Below are 16,083 nucleotides of genomic sequence, written 5' to 3'. Positions count from 1 at the left end.
GTCCCGTGTCCCACGCGTATTACTTAGGAGGAGGCTCTCACAGTCAGTCCCGTGTCCCACGGGTATTCCTTAGGAGGAGGCACTCACAGTCAGTCCCGTGTCCCACACCTTTTACTTAGGAGGAGGCACTCACAGTCAGTCCCGTGTCCCACAGCTTTTACTTAGGAGGAGGCACTTACGGTGAGTCCCGTGTCCCACACGTATTACTTAGGATGGGGCTGTCATAGTCAGTCCCGTGTCCCTCACATATTCCTTAGGAGGAGGCACTCTCGGTGATTTCCGTGTCCCACACGTATTTCTTAGGAAGAGGCACTCACAATCTTGTGAATGCCCAACCCACAGATATTCACAGAGGAATGGATTGGGTTATTATATTCCTTACGTTCAATCTGTTTGAAATAAATGTTATCTTGCACTTTAAATTTTACCAGGAAATAATGTTCACTTTTATTGCTTCCTTAAGGTGCTATTTTGTATGCCTTCCCTGTTCCGTTTTGGTGCCTGACATGTGCTTGTTTGATAAGATTCCCCATTGTTTTCCCAAGGTATAGGGGCGCATAGAGATTTCTTTCAGGTTTTGGTATCCTTACCAAAGAGCGACACAAGACAGAAAGAAATTGCATTAAGAATGCACATGTTTTGGAGGTAGAAAAGAGATTATTCTCTGGAGTGTAAGCAGGCCGAGCGAAGTCTCTTAGGAGCCGTGACATTAAACTTGGGTGTCTTCTGTGTCTTCACCTCCTCTGTGGGGCCCAGGCATTTGGGGCTCACGTGTCAGAGGCTTTCTGGCCTGATAACAGATACTGCTGTCCTCTCCAAGGCCCACTTGGCTTCATGCCAGTGAAAACGAAGCCTGGAGGACCGCACTTTCTCTTGGCCCCTTTTACAGGGTCCCGGCTCGCACAGCCGCCCCACGTCCTGGTGTCTGCGAGGTTGTCTCTCTGCAGGAAGCCAGTGCTCAGCAGTGCTGCCCCATGGAATGGCTAACTCAGCTCCCATGACAGATCTAACCCTAATAACTCTTCATGAGAGGCTGAGGAGATCTCACTGGCTATTAGGTGCTGAAGGCAATGCAAGTTGGATTTATTGAGGTTTAGCAGTGTTCAGACTACTTTTGGATGCTGAGGCTCATGGTCCCAGCTGGGAAGACTGTCCTAGGGCCATGGTAGTAGGTTGGCACCTATGCTGGCACCTGAAGAGTTGTAGAGCAGCCTGCTCAAAGGGTGAAAGGGTGCTGGTTTGTCTGGAGAGTGGTGGGCTGCAGTGTGTGTCATCACCTAAAGCCCTGAGCAGGTCAACTTTACTTCCAATGGAAGGAGCAGGACAGAATATTTTGGGTGACAGTAAAAGGTAGAGTAGGGTAGAAGCAACAGTGGGAGACATGGCTTCCTGTGCTCTTGTGTTTTTGGATATTTTTGAGGAGTTTCATCTCCATGCTTCCTATGGAAGAGAAAGCATGGAATGAAGGATGCTAGAAAATCCACTCTGGAAGCCCATACAAGGGCTACATGAGGCCTCGGGGTACAACTAGACCTACTCCATAACATTCCGCCCCTGACCTGCCAAAGACTCATGTCTATTGCTTTATGCAAAGCATGCTTTAGTTCATCTCCAAGGGTTGCCAAAATCCTAACAGTTACAAAATTGCTGAAAAGTCCAAGTCCCAAGTGTGCTCTGAGATCTAAGCAAACTCTTAGCTGTGAGACTCTGTACAAATGAAAAGTTAAACATTTCCAACATTTGGTAGCAGAAGAAAAGCATTGCCATTCCAAAATGTACAAATGTACCAGGAGTACAAAGCATTGGGACCAAAGCAAGTCTGAAATACACCAGGGCAGACATCAGGTCCTCTAGTTCCACGTGTAACGCCGGAAGCTTTCTGCGGTAACATGTGAGCTACAAAGGCTTTACGTGACTCTGCCACTGTGGCCCGTCTGGGGGTTGTAGCTTCCCTGGCTTTTCTCTTAGAAACAGGTTTGTTTCTTCCTTGCAAGTATCCTTAGATGATCCACGTTCTTGGCTTTTCCAATGTTCTGGGGTCTCAAATGAACTTTGGGATTCTCACACACAATTTCACAAACTACACTCTCAAGAGCACGCTATGTCGAATCCCAGGCTTTCTGAAATCGAAATGTAATCCTTTGTAACCTCTGAACTCTGGCATTTGGCATGAAGCCAAAGCCAACACCACATGCTTGATGCCAAGGTCCTCCTCCACCTGGAGCAGCGCCCTGGCTTTTGTCTTTCTTGGCTATAGAGGTTGTGTACTGAGCACCCTGACCCTGATTCCAAGGAACTAAGACCCCATAACACTGCCATTCTGGAACATAGTGCTCTGCTGCTTGCTCTTCAAAGCAAAGTCTTTCACTTTTTTAGTTTTGAGACTGAAAATGGTAGAGACTTGCTACTTCTTGCGATGCCCTCTAGCCATCTTTCTTAGTCTTCTGTTCCTTCCTAGCAATGGAGATCTTCTTGGCTCTATCTTTGCAGTCCACAGCTTTATTGGGCCTTTCTTTCTGGATAAATTCATAACATTTTAAATCATCCCGTTGGGCTCTTTGTTCATGATTCTCAACGTAAATCTGAATAAACGCTCTCAACAATACCCACGCCACTACCTCAACTGTCAACTGCCTTGATTTTTTTTTAGCCAGATTAATAAATCTACTGTGCTTAATCTCAGCATCAGGAAAAGTCTCTGGACATGAGCAAAATGCAGACAAAATTTCTGACAAGTTATAGCACACACTGTCTGTAGTTCAAACAAACAAAGAAAAAAACCAGTTCAATCCTTCATCTCAGAACAAACCACTCCAGCCTGGTCTTCATGGCAGGATTAGTTTTAGCCTTCTGATATTCTGAGCTCTGAGCAGAATCTCCCACTCAGAATAGCTGAAGGCATTTCAGCTCTTCTCTTTCAGGGAACATCTCTGAACCTTTCCTACCCCTTCCCATAAGCTGTTCACAAATACTGTTGAGCCAGATGGTCAGGAATAGTCACAGCAAAGACCTCTCATCTCATTACCAAATTCTGTCTTGGTTATTTTTCTTTTATTGCTGGGACAAAATAACCAACACCCAGAACTAAGAAAGGAAAGGATCATTTAGTTCCCAGTTTGTGGAATTTTGAGCTATAACCAGCTGTCTCCAAGGCAGCATGGCACATGGCAGAGGCAGCAGCTCATGATGGCAGGAAAAGAACAAAGCAGCAAGAGCAAAAAGAAGAAGCAGCATCAGCGCCAGTGGCAGCAAAAGCAGAGAGCACACTCCTCTCCCTTCCTTTTGTTGCATCAGTCTGTCTGCCCCAGGCAATGTGTAGCACTCACAGCCATAATCCCAGCAGAACTCACACCCGTATTCCAAGCATTAGATTATAAATTAATCACAAACCCTAAAAGCCCACCACATGATTACATGAGGCTTTGCGGGGACAACTGAACCCAAACAACAGCATCCATCTAGAGCCTAAGTCAGAGCCTTAGCAAGATTACCTGATTATGGATCCAAGCCAGGAGTCCCAGCCCAGCAGCAGAGTGAGGCTGTGGTGGGTTTGGGTCAGTACTGACTGTCTAATCTGCACCAAGAGCAGAAATGCAGTGGTGTTGCTTGAAGGGGATTCAGTGGTTTACAGGAGTCGCGTTAAACTTTTGGCTGGTCCTTGCCTTAACAGTTCAGGGTTGATATCTTTATCTTAGAAAAGTGAAAACAATTTTCTACCTTTGCAAACTCTTCTTCAGAAGGATGGCAAGGATTGCTGAAAATGAGGCCTTCACATTCTGATTTTGTTTGGTCTGCAGGATTCCCTTCTTTCAAAGTGTTAAAGGCCTCTTGATTTGCATGCAGGGTGGATGAAGACTTGATCAGAAATTGGTTGGACTTTGTTATCATAGTGTTGCACTAGCCTACTTGCTATACTTGGCTTAGAATGACTAAGTATTTGATGAGCTAGCTCAGCCGTCTATAGTGCCTGCTTGGGCAAGCCTAGGTAGGAGCAGGGGATCACGGCTCTATCTCCAGCATCACATGCTGCGCCAGCCCTGTCATCAGGGTGGGCTGGGCTGGCCAAAGAGAAAACAAAAAAGCAAAGGAAAGAAGGAAGGAAGGAAGCAAGGAAGGAAGGAAGGAAGGAAGGAAGGAAGGAAGGAAGGAAGGAAGGAAGGAAACAAGAAAAGAGAGAAGGAAAAAATAATTAAATATTATAGAAATACTAAGGTTGTTGGGTCCACATTTAAATCATGACATTAAAGAAAGGAAGATAGATAAATATGGCATTATGTTTGCAGCTGGAAAGAAGACATCAAGGGTGTGATGCAATATTACATGAAGATGCAGAAAGAAGAAAAGAAAAAGATGCCTAAATGGTAAGGGAAAACAGGTATGTACTTGTTGGACTCACTTAATAATCTAATACAAAGTAAGAAGCAACCCAAATATGGAGAATCTGACCTTCTAGTCCAAGAGAATTTAAAAGCAAAATCAAATTTGACACCATACAAATTTGCATAAACAAACATACTTCAAAATTTAATCTAAAAGCAAAATAAAAAAGTTTAATGATTATTTTACAAGAAATAGGAAGAAAAAAAAGAAATATGAGGAAAGAGGAGTATGGGAAGAGAAATGGAGAGCAAGTTTCAATCTGTGAAGACATACGGAGAACCTGGATCCCCACAGAGATGTAACAGAAACACTATGAGAACTTTGTGAAACAAACTTTTAATGGAAAAATGATGTATCGTGGTGAGATTCTACTGAAACAAACGCATGCTCAGATACAACTCGTGAGCTCTTTCAAAAAGAAACACATAAATAAGGAAAATATGACTAGATATACTAGTTCAGCCTGTCTCCTTGGGGTGGGTTTTATCCTGGAATTAGAATTACCGCAGAGCTCCCACCTACCTCAGGCTACAAGGAAGACGCCTTTGAAAACTTCCTTCAGGCCGAGCCCCGGCCTCTGTGGTTGTATCTGAGCACACATTTATCAGCCAGTGTGTGAATCAGCTCCCACCCATCTGACTAAATTGTTCCCTACCTGGGAAAGAAGGGTAAGGAAGATCCAAATCCTTCCTGAAAGCACCAAAATTCTAGGCTTGTTCTGCTTTTCTCCTGTAGCAGTGGTGGCCAGCAGCCGGGGCACGATGACTTCGCTTCCAGGTCCCCAAGCACACCGCAGAGGTCCTAAGCACACGGGCTCTCTGTTAGGAGCCGTGGCTGTCAAGCCTTCCAACACTCACTGCGGCAGCTTCCTGCCTGGCATCCCCTCGAGCACAAATCCATCCACAGCAAAACTCCTGGACCGTATTTTCTGTCTCCCACCTTACTATGTTAGGAAAACCACATTGCCCTTAACGCACATCTTCCTGCTTCCCTGCCTATGGGGGAGACTACTTGGAAGTCCAAGCTCTGATCGTTGCCTTGAGGCTTCGCAGCGCTTAAGGCCATCACGTTGCACGTCACTGCGCATGCATAGTATGTCCGCACGTCACTGCACGTGCATATTTCTGCTCGTCACTACTTGTGTGTAATATTTCCACATATCACTACACATGCGTAATATTTCCTCATGTCACTACACATGCATAATGTTTCCACACGTCACTACACGTATGTAATGTTTCCGCACGTCACTGCACGTGCGTAATGTTTCCGCACGTCACTGCACGTGCATAATTTTTTTGAACAGTGAGGAGCTGCTGACCCCACAGTCGGTTTGGACCCCGTGGTCTGGATATTCTTACAGTCATTTAGGTGCTTTAGCCAGTGTTGCAAGGAATATAAAATACTGCATGTCTTTAAAATGCAAGTCATTTTGCTTTTGCAATATGATGTATATTTTATTTTGGTAGATAAAGAAAATAAGGTAAAATTGAATTCTTAAAGCTGAAAGTTAAATTTATTCAATGTCTGATTCACATAGCTTGTAAATAAATAGCATTCATTGTTAAAATTTTTAGTATTGGTTTGGAGAAATGATATAGTTTACACATTTCATTTATGATAATATGAAATGCCTATAAAATTTACTTTTTAAATTATATATTTAAGGTATTTTGATATTTAATTCTGAAAATTTCCAACTGAGAGCTAAGAAGTAATTAATTTTTATGTGATTTTAATACATGCTTAAACTGTCACAATGAAACTGTTGTGGGCCTTTTTATTGAGGGATGGTGTCACCATGTTTTATTCAGTTATGGTAATTTTTGGTGTGATTTCAATACACTTACTTCAAGGAAAGAGTCTGGCACTTTTCTTTTGTCCTTCTTTCTCACTTTATGTCACTACGTCCACAATTTGGGGTTTCTCTGGAGAATCAACTACTACACTTGCTAAACCTAAGCCAATGTGTTGTTAGATAGTGAGGGGCCGTGTGGCCCCTTCCAGGCTCTTGTCCAGGTTAAGTAACGGATGGAACAACTAAAGAATATAAATAATCAAAGTTGATTAAAGATGAATAAAGAAAATACAGACCAGGGAGATGGCTCAGTAGAAAAAGCTCTTCCCTGGCAAGCACAAGGGCCTGAGTTCAGTCCCTGGTTTTGCAAAATAAAAAAAAAGAATACTCGTGGGAAAAGAGTGCAGAAAGTACTGTGCAAGAGGAAGAAGTGCTGTAAGGATAGAAGATGGTACTGGAGGGCGTCTGGCACCACCTCAAGGGGAACTTGCAGATCACCCAAGTGACACTGAGATGTGGAACTGCAGATTACTACCTTCAAGCAACGGGACTCTTAGGAGAGCTGCTCAGCGGTCGGAGACGTCGGAACTTGCCTGTGTCTCCTGGCCCTCTGTTTCCTCTCGTACTAGGCAGAGAGAAAGCTTTAGAAAAATAGGGAGAGAACAATCAGAGTAGTTGACCATGTGCTGAGCCTCTCATGTCCCTTGAGCCACCACAGAGGGGAGTTAGATAGCATTTAGCTGAATATGAGTCAGAGCTTAAACCTGACTGAATTGCACTGAATAGATTCAGGCACAGTGGAACATGTAGAGTGTTTCCAGGAGGTGTGGAGGAGTTGGGAGGGCAGTGGAATGTGAGAGCAGACATGGCTTAGAGAGCTACTGAGGCGACATGTGTGTGTCCTCATCGTGCGCGTAATGACCAGGAAGCCCTATTTTATTTCTGACCTTACCACTGCAACAGCACATACATTACTGAATAATGAACTTCGGCTCATAGCACAGGCCAAGCTTTCTTATACACTGCTGATTGACCCTGCCTTATTCGATTGCTATAAGAAATAATAATTATGTACCAGTTCATTTTCATAACCTGACACATTAATTCACAGTGATTCGAAAATATTTGTTGGTCGTGTTATTTACAAGACTGCACTCAATAACTTCCAACAGGTTGTATAAGATCTTCCCACAGATGGTGGTAGATTTACTTGGTTTTCTCTCAAGCTTAGAATGAGTTTGACAAAGCAACTTTGAATTATCTATCAATGCAAAAAGATTAACTTTTATTTTTCAAGAGACAGCAGTTGACACTATTGCTCCCAAGAAATATTTTCAGTCTTTACATGGAAGGGAACTTTCCAAGGGATCCACTGTCACGAACAATCAGCACCACAGAAGACGTGCGTGTGGGTTTAGCATTCACGACCTACTACACAGGAGAACCACTTGAGATAGCTACGGACCCTATTGAAATCCCTGCTCAAGCAGCGTAGCAGGTTGTATGTAGCGAACAGGCGAGTCTCTTCATGAGCTGATTGCAGGGACGGAAGCTCTGTCCAGGGCGCGTAGTCCACATTGTTTGTGATGTCTGGGTCGAACTGTCCAAAAGACAAACACCTGTTATTCCTCTTTGTACATTTTATCATTGTTTCTTTCAGTTGTTCAATTATTTTATGGAAGAAAACGTAATGTGAAACTTTGGCTAACAGCATAAGTTTTCAGGTACGCTGGCCAAGATGTCATAAAACTGTTAGACCTTTGTCGTTTTTGTGCCACAGAAGTGATCACTGGGAAGGGTTACCCTGCCTGAGTGCACAGGGAGCCACCAGAAGTGGGCCCTTGCGTATACACATGCAGCGCCAAAGGAAAATGGGGAGGCTACCCGGTACCCCCTAAGTAATAATGTATAACAATTGTATGTATTTAGTACAGGGTCTAAGAGTCCCCTGCACAGATCAGACTCATAGCGATCCTCCTGTTTTCAGCCTCCCGAACACTGGGATTACAGACATGTGCCAGCATGCCCAGTCTCAATCTCCATCACAGCGTGCCCTGGGCGTGATCAGCCGGGCAGGATGGGGATCTAACCCCTGAACCCTGCACCGAATTAAACAACAACAACATTTCTTAAGGCATCCTTGGGGTGCCCTCTGCAGTGTACACCTTCTGATACATCAGTAGTCTAGTATCTGTATCACACACGTTACAACAGCCTCCATAACAAAAGGGCATTCCGCATTTGACTCTTTAAGATGTACAAAATTGGTATCAGAAGTTGCACACTCCACCAGGGAAATGCGTCTTCCGGATTCCACGAGCAGCAGATTCCTGTTTCAGCTCGCTGGGGCTGGAGTCCCTGGGAGCTCAGTTTATGAAAACGGAAGGCGGAGGCAGCTGCGCTCTGTGATGAGGCCCACGATGTGGAGTTGGGGGAGGTCTGATACAAAAAGAGTGCTGAAGGCCGGCCAAATGCTCAGTGGGTGAAGGCGCCTGCAAGCGGGCGCGGGGCGGCCGTGCTGAGACAGCAATTGAGGCCGGGTGTGGTGGCGCACGCCTGTAATCCCAGCTCTTGGGAGGCTGTACACAGGTGGATCACTGCAAGTCTGATCTAGTAGTGAGACCCCGAACACGTTGTAGACTCTTCCCTAAAAAATACAAAACCAAAACCAAAAACCAAACAACCAACCAAACAAAAAACAAGTGTTGCATTGTGTGAGGGAGGAAGCAAGACAGCCCTGAGCCCTCCACAGGCCTCGGTCAGCGTGAGCGCTCCGAGATCCCAGAGCCCAGAGACGCCATGGAGCCTGCACGTGTGCCGGCGAGTCCAGCCCCGCCAGGTGCACATCCAGCACGGCTGTGGACCCTGAGGGGCTGACCTTCACGCTTTAGGCCCTAACTCAAACCCGGGGGGGCACGTGGGTGCGCGCGCCCACGCATGCATTCCTGTGACTGTGGGCTTTCTTTTGCCTAATTTTTAAATAAATCTGCCTAAAGTATAAGAAAACACGTACTGTACAAATATCATGGTATGCAGGAGAATAAGTTTCAGCAAAAGAAATGGAATATGTAGTATTATCAAACCAACTGTGAGGTCAGGAAGCAAGGTCATACTAATGAAAAACCGCGCAGAAATCTGAAATGGTTCCCAAGGTCAATTTATTATTTTAATTTGAGGATAGTCTCTTCTCATGAAATTTGGAAAGTTACTGCAGCCAACATATTCTTAAGACAAACATAAAATAAAAACTGTTTGTTTCATATTTGTGACCAACTATTATTCTTAAAATGGTACATTATTTGAGAGAATTCACAAATCCTTTAGCTATTTCTTTCTTTCTTTTTTTTTTTTTTTTTTTTTGGCGGAACCGGGGATTGAACTCAGGCCCTTGAGCTTGCCAGGGAAGCGCTTATTCCACTGAGCCATCTCTCTGGCCCCCTTTAGCTATTTCTAACATTAGTATTGTCTCATGTGGGAATTGAGATACATATTTAAATACTAATTGAACATATGTATAAGGAATTATTTGGGAAAATCATATATAATGAAATCAATTTTATTTAGGAACATGCAAGGAAACAACACTGATGCTGACCCTCCATAAATTATAAAATGAAGAAATTTGCACTAGTTCTTCTGGGAAACCACGGATGCCCTGGCCTCCTCATGCTCCTGCGTGTAGCAGCCAGGGTGGGGTGCAATCTGGGCTAATGGAGATTTCCTCCTTACTCCCTTCCTACTCTTTCCTCTGTTGCAAGACCAAGAGAGACAGAATTGGGTAGAATTCTTAAACAAGTGTTGTGAGATAACTGAGGAAAACACTTGTCTTAGGGCTTCTGCTCTGGTTACCCTTTCCTGGAACTTAGGCAGCCACCACAGGAGAAATCACATCCTGAGATGCTCTGCGGATAGTGCCGAAAGGAATCAGCTTCAACCAAATGAACTGGGCTGGCAGTCCCCCTGTGAATGCCTGAGGCTCCCGCTTTGCTGAATTGCAGGCTAGGAAATCAAACCTGGAGTGGAGATATTGAAATGTTTTCTTTGAAAAAAAATGAAAGATTTCCAAAGATTTCTCATCAAGAGAGGACCCTTTAATCAAACACCAAGAAAAATCCCAAGATGCTCACCTGGTTTGTTACATCTGTCATGAGTTTTTCAAGCCTTTTGTTTTGCCTTGCAATGCGTTTGACTTCCTTTTTGAGATGCTCGCCATACTCTGGCAGGCGATGGGCTTCCTTAGCAAGGTGCTTCAGGGGCTTATTCCAGGAGTACAGCAAGCGGACCACGAACCTGAGATCATCTGCGTACTAACCCAAAGTTGGAGACGTCACGGGAAAATGCTTGTGATACCCCAGGTTAGTTACATGTTACATTTGTAGCAAAAGTAAACTAAAACTTTTTTTTTGTCATTCTTGGGTGCATCAACATTTTTCTGTAAATTATAGAATTATTGGAAAAGTGTATTTTTTTTCATTCACATTTGTTTTTCCATATTAGAAAAGATACAAATCTGGTGTATTCAAATGAATACGTTTTTTAGAGTTGCAAACAATAACTTCCAAGTTTATTTTCCCAGTGGAATTGCATATATATTTTTGAAATCCATTTAAATCTGTGTTTATCCAGAGAACAAAATAAGAGAAATTATAAATTTAAAAATTAGCAGTTTGTTAAATATTTAAGTCTTGACATATAAGCTTTCCTGTCATCAGAAAAGAGACCAGGCTCACAGGTGTCAGAATCACCACAGATACTGTACAGGGCATGTGCAGTGAGGAGACTTTCAGCTAAGTGAGAAGAGGCAGGGGGCAATTGCAGAGTGGAGAAGTCAGCGTTAGAGAAGCAGAAGCAGAAAGGGAAGGAGAGCCCTGAGCCTGCAGGCGATGCCTCGGACGGGGCACTGCTCAGCGATGTAGAAAAGCTGCCCACCCAGAGGTCACCAGTAACCGATGGTGCATAAAACTTCGCCAGTGTTTCTCTTTCTTTCATGTGCACACAAATTTGCTGTTCATTCCCACCTCCCCTACAGCACATTATATTCCAGGTAATATAGGTTGGATAAAATATTATCAATTAATGTATTATACATTTATGGATCTAGGTCAAACTAGCTAGCATTTGATTTTGCATATTCCTTATCAACTACAGCATGTAATTTTCCTTTCCCTCCTTTTCTCCATCTTTCTGCTCAGGCATGACTACTATTAACCTGATTATAGAGCCTCTGGGAGCCTACAGGACAGCAAGGACAGTGCACTTCCTCGGTGGTTCAGGCAGATCTGGGAGCGGGACTCACCTCCACTTTTGAGGGATGCTGACTGTCGTCTGGAGCAATGATGCCAGCGGTGTGGCACAGGCGGATGGCTGGCATGAAGTAGAATGAGTCCTTGGAAAACCTCTTCTCCTGGAAATATTGGGGAACATTGAAATCCTTGATAAAGCAAGCCATTGCCAGAATATTGGTACATTACAGGGTTATTTTAATGAGAGCTGCGTGAAAACTGCAACTAAGAACCTAGAAAGTACCGCGGCTGCTTTTTTCCCATCGTCTCTGTAATTTAAGTATTTTTCATCCAGAACTTTTAGCCTTCCTCTTTCCTCCATCCTGCTGATCTTGCTCTTCCTAGGGTTGATCACTTGCAACGCGAGCCCTAAACACAGCAGAGCTGTGAAGCGCAAGGCAACACGCCCCTGCTTGGGCCAGATGCCGCGGTGCACAGGAAGCCACGTTTGCCTGTCTGCTATGCAGTGTGGTTCCAACTGATTCTCCTTCTGTGAATTACATGACAAACACTAACAGTTTTTCAAAAACTCTTTAAACGACAGGCCTGTATCTTTTGAGGTTTAGCATATATTCAAAATAAAACTATTATTGTGACACACTAAGTCTTGAAACAGTGGAAAACTCTTTAAGAAATTGTAACAAAAGACTGGAATTAACAAAAAATACAGAGAATAGTATTCAGAAAAAGTAGTGTAATTGAAAGGAATTATTAGGAAGATTTGAAAGGTTAAGAATAGTTGTGTTAGAAAAGAAACCCATGTACATTTGTGGTGTGAATATTAATACAGCCAATATGGAAACAGCAGGAATATTTCTCCAATATCTAAATACAAAATTCCATTCGACTCATCTAGTCCCCATTCAGGTATGTCCCCAAGAGGCTGAAGACGCCATGCTGCTGCCGCACGTGTATATCAGCATTCGCAGAAGCAGATAAACTTGTAACAGGGAAATCTTGCAGTTCAGCACTTACGTGCTGCAGCACATGAACGGAAGACAAAAAAGAAGCATCCACACATAGGAAAGGAAACAGCTGTGGAGGAAGAGATCTGAGATAACAAGAGGGAATTTACATTCGGTGTTAAATTTGTGATAATTAAATGAAATGAGGCAAGTTTTAAAAGCAATCACTTTTTCTTGACAATCTTAAATTTCATGAAACTTTCTCTATTACTTTTATTTTCAGTTATATTACATGGCTTAATTGTTTAATATTCATTATTTACAATTTCCATGGAAGAGGTCTTCCTATATAAACTGTTGTAAAGCTCAACTGTTTGAAATTTCTTTTTAAGGAAAAGGGAAAAGTGAGGCACTTACAAAATCTTGGAAGAGTGTTTTGCTCCTATTGTACATGGAGTGAGACAGAGAGACCGTGGGTCGAAAGAGTTCTCCGTAGTTTGGTGGGCATTCATTGCCACAGCGGGGACTGGAGGCCACATCCTCGCACAGGAGCAGGCTTGACATGAGCAGCAGCAGCAGGGATGACCCTGTTTAACCAGAACACCAACCACTCACAGATGGTCTATTTAGCCAAAGACATCATAGTCCATCCTGGAGAGGAGACACGGCTTCTACGCCTGCCCTAGGGTGCATGATGGACTGCTCTGATAGCCAAGACAGGGAAGATACACCCAACTGGCTCATGTATACACACCATCATAGTTGAAAGAATGCATTGTTTGAGAAGTCAGTGAGCTCACACATTTTATGATGCTGGAGAAGTGCTTCTGAGGCAGCTGATCTGCCCTGACTGGTATTTCTCTTACTGGAGAGCACAGGGTGCTGGACCGGCAGCTGTCTCCCTGACCCCCCCTTCACTTTGCTCCACCTTGACCCCAGCAGAAGAGGCGAGTTTGCTTTGGTGTCCTCCTGACTGTCTCAGCACCATTTTCTGCCTCAACATTGGTGCAGCCATGCAGCATGGTCCACCCCATGCCCAGCCCATGCGTTTGCATTTTGAGAAGAGAGCAGGCACCTGGAGCGACTGAGATCAGGAAGGCAGACCTGGGCTCCCTATTTGCATGCCTAACATTGGCAGAGAGCTTCAGAAGATCCGCAGGTTTCTTTCCTGACCCCCATGGAAACAGCCCTCATAAAGGCACTTCCAGGACCACTCTCAGGTGCGCATCTATGAGGGCTCCTTCCTGAGCGCTGGCCCTGCTGTGTTGCAGCACAGGACCTGTGACAAGAAGCTGACTTAGTTGCTCCTGTACATCTGCTCATGTTTTATTTATTAGGCATTTAGTGCTACAAAATCATGTAAATATAGCTCAAGAGTATGCACAGCATAGTTGATATACAAAATGATGGACAAACACTCAGAGCTGTCACCAACGATTTCCAAAGACCAAAGCCAATGAGGAAAACAGGAAGGATCTAGGACCTGTAAGAGTGTACCAAAGTGTCCAGCACAAGATAGTCTCAGTAAGGGACAGCCAGCACACAGTAACCAGCAGCTTCTTGTACCAACTGCTGGCATCCAACGTTGCCTAGTGGTATCAGCACTTCTAACTGGGCTGCACTGTATGAATTCATGGTTCCTTTCTGAATTGTGCAAAAAGAACCCCATGCTCATTTGTAATCTTCAGTATTTTACAAATATTTTCACCTTGAGTTAATTGTGATGAGGATCACTTTGGTCATTGACTTAAAACATTTTTTTCTCTAGAGGATGTCTATAGATTTTCATTTGTGTGTTTCTATGTGACACTAATTTATAATACACAATCTGATATTTGGATTATGGAAGCTGATAGATCAGAACACCACAGTTCACATGTTGGCTTCTTCTTCCTGTTCAATAAAATATGAGCACACACTTGCTTCCTGGTTGTGCCGTGAAGGAAACACCACCATAAAGATGGTGCCGTGAATGGGAACTGCTGGCTCAGCACCAGCATCCCAGCATTTTCTGCCTTTTCCAAAATCTTTAGCTTTTCTTCACAATTTTTGCTTTAGCCCAACCCTAGCAAATCAACCGGGACTTCCATACTATGACATTATCCTTGTGAATCAGGCTCACACTGACCATGTGACTTGCCCCAACCCCTTTTATGAGGCGGTGGGGGAGGCAGCACACTGACGCCCTGGTCCTTGCACCTCACCTTGTCACACTGTGCACACCTGAGGGTCCTCAGGCTGCGCCTCCGCAGCAGCGGCCACAGCAGCTGCCCTGGGGCACCACGGGGCCCAGAGCTTGATGTCATCACTTAGGAAGAGCTGTGGCTGCCTTTGGGGCTCAGATAGCAGGGACCTGAGGAAGTTTGACTTTGTGTCCTTTATGTGCTCTATAAAACCCCCTCAGTGAAGTCTTTCACTGTCATCAGAGTTTGTTATAATTACTTAGTATTTCTTTGTGTGGGAAAATATAAGCCTCTAGCCTATCAACAACTTATACTCATAAAAGGGAAGAAACAATGTTTGGTACACAGTTGAAGTCAGATTCAGCTTTCCTTGACTTTATTCCAGGACAAACTGGTATGAGAATGTGGCCATGAGAAAATGAAGTTTGGCAACGCTTTTCATAGTTGTGACTGAAGATCCCTGAGAAAGACTAGGAAAAGTTTAAAATTATATAGCTGATGAAACCTAACAATTCAATTTTTCTTTTATTTTCCTCTTTTCTTTTTTTTAGAAGTGGGGATTGAAGTCAGGGCCTTGCGCTTGCCAGGCAAGCACTTATTCTACTGAGCCACCTCCCTGGCCCTCTCTTCTATTCTTTTTAATGTATTTGTTTGCTACAGGGTCTCACTATGCAACTCAGTCATGTGGTGATACTCCTGCTTTCAGTCTCCCCAGAGCTGGAATTATAGGCGTTTGCCACCATGCCTGGGCTATGGCTGGCTCAGCCTGCCCTAGAGACTGGGCTGGCACACCATGTGGTGCTGTGAATCAAACTGCAGTACATGAGCTTGCCTAAGCAGGTGCTTTAGTCTGCTGAGCTATCTTGCCAGAACTCTAATAAGTTTCTGACATAAATGTAGTTTAATTTTTGTTGTATGATGCATTATTATGAAATCAAGATAATGATATACTTAGTAGACTTAGTTTTCCAAACATATAATGATTCCAAAAATTAAATTTATGAATATGTTAGGGATATTATCCACATGCATATTTTTTTATTTTTTTTAAATTTTATTTATTTATTTGTGTGTGTGTGTGTGGCCAGCTCAGCCCACCAGGGGGCGGGCTGGCTGGCATGTGGTGCTGGGGGATTGAACCGTGGTCCCTGTGCTTTGCTAAGCTTGTTCTAAGTAGGTGCTTTAGACCACTGAGCCATCTCACCAGCCCCACATGCATATTTTAAATGTAGGTGTAGAGAATATGTGCTTTGTATATAGTTAATTGGAAAATAACTCGAGGAAATTCACCATGAGTAAGACATTAACTTTGAGCATGTTTCCATGTTACTTGACCCTGTGAAAATTTTCATAGTCTAAGAGAATGTAAAGTAAAAAAACACTTTTTTCCGTAATTTAAAAAGTTTATGGTCCTCGTGGTTTACACGTTTTATGTGTGAATATCACCATGAAAGTGAAGATCACAGGCTAGCACCAGCCTTTACTCTTCTCTAGCAGTTTTGCTTTAATCAAACTGAAAATGCCATGTAAGATGC

This window comes from Octodon degus, unplaced genomic scaffold, assembly GCF_000260255.1.
Source record: "Octodon degus isolate 3935 unplaced genomic scaffold, OctDeg1.0 scaffold00325, whole genome shotgun sequence".
NCBI classification, from domain to species: Eukaryota; Metazoa; Chordata; class Mammalia; order Rodentia; family Octodontidae; genus Octodon; species Octodon degus.
The sequence above is the reverse complement of the archived record's forward strand: the minus strand, read 5'-3'. Positions refer to the sequence as shown.